The 1,303-nt window shown below is 41.3% G+C and overlaps 1 non-coding gene across 1 annotated transcript; it reads right to left on the reverse strand.

The window, feature by feature from the left end:
- Positions 1-822: 822 nt before the first annotated feature.
- Positions 823-936, reverse strand: LOC123975901. Its single transcript, XR_006826194.1, has one exon. It is a non-coding gene; the product is annotated as a U5 spliceosomal RNA (small nuclear RNA).
- Between the last annotated feature and the right edge of the window lie 367 nt (positions 937-1,303).

Consider the following 1,303-nt stretch of genomic DNA (forward strand, 5'->3'; position numbering starts at 1 on the left):
TAAACTGAGGACAGGCTAACTGGCTACAAAGACAATCAGCTGTTCACAGCATAACAAGATTGTACACGCAGATTGACCTCAGTGGGTGAACGTACTATTCATCTGATCCACTTGTCTCATTCGCTTGGTAGCAAAAACGTCCATGAGGTGTTTTTTTTCATTCGCCGTTGAAGCGCTCCTCCTCTTTCAGCGGCTGGTACGCTGGACGAGCAGAGCTGCGATGCGCCCCTGAATGCCACACAATCAACTATGAACGAATAAAGAAACTCTCTTGCAGCGTGCTTGTGCCAGGGACTGTGTGGTCTGTTGTTTCAGTGGAGATCGACGTTTTGTTTTTCTTTCTTCTTTTTCTGTTTCGCTTCTTCTTCTTTTTCCAAATTCTTCTTCTTGCACGCTCCTGCAGATTTTGCGCCGCTGGTCTATTGCTGCCCCTCACAGGCGACTTGGCGAAATGCAGCTGCACCCAGTCATTCATGAAGCTTCATTTCACATTTTTGTAGAAGTTCCCTAAAGCAAAATGTTACGAGGTTGACAATCAATTAAAAAAAATAAAATTATATAGTGGGCTTTTAAATATACGGTATGTAGATGTGTTTATTAATGGTTACGTTGACCTTTATATGGTTTAAAACGTGATCATGTGTTTGTTGTTCCACAATAACTGGTCTGCTTAAATAATCTTCCGAGATAATTCTAAAGAGGAACCTGCATTTTTGTTCATGAAACTGGAACCTACAACATAACACACATATACGTCATATTAACCACGAGCACCTGCAGTACTATATTCTCAATTTTATTTTATTTTTCACAGGTGTAGGAAGCCCCGCGTGAGCAGGGCATCAAAAAATTAATTGAAACTCTTATTGTTCCTCTCCACGGAAATCTTTAGTAAAAGGCGAAAGATTTATACGATCTGAAGAGAAACAAGAGTGTACTGGCCTGTCACCCGCTTGGTGGCCGACCTGATTCTCCGCCTTAGTATACTCACTTAGGCTTCACAGCAGAAAAATGACCATATCTGAAAACATTTGGAACCCAGAAATAGAAAGTGTTTACAATAGAGATATCCGGTTCTTGCACCAAAATGTTGCTGGTGAGAGTTAAATGTAAACCGTTTAGCGTGGAAATGCCCCACGTGCGCTATGCATTGTGGGAATATGGCGAGCTAGACCACACCTCCAATTTAAAACAACCAAATTCAAACCCTACTAGAATAAAACACCTGCTTTCTCCTTTACGCCAAAGACATAGAAAGGCTACTGACAAAAGAGAGGATGTGAAATGTTTGCGATAAATTGGA

Source organism: Micropterus dolomieu, linkage group LG08 (assembly GCF_021292245.1).
Source record: "Micropterus dolomieu isolate WLL.071019.BEF.003 ecotype Adirondacks linkage group LG08, ASM2129224v1, whole genome shotgun sequence".
Classification (NCBI taxonomy): domain Eukaryota; kingdom Metazoa; phylum Chordata; class Actinopteri; order Centrarchiformes; family Centrarchidae; genus Micropterus; species Micropterus dolomieu.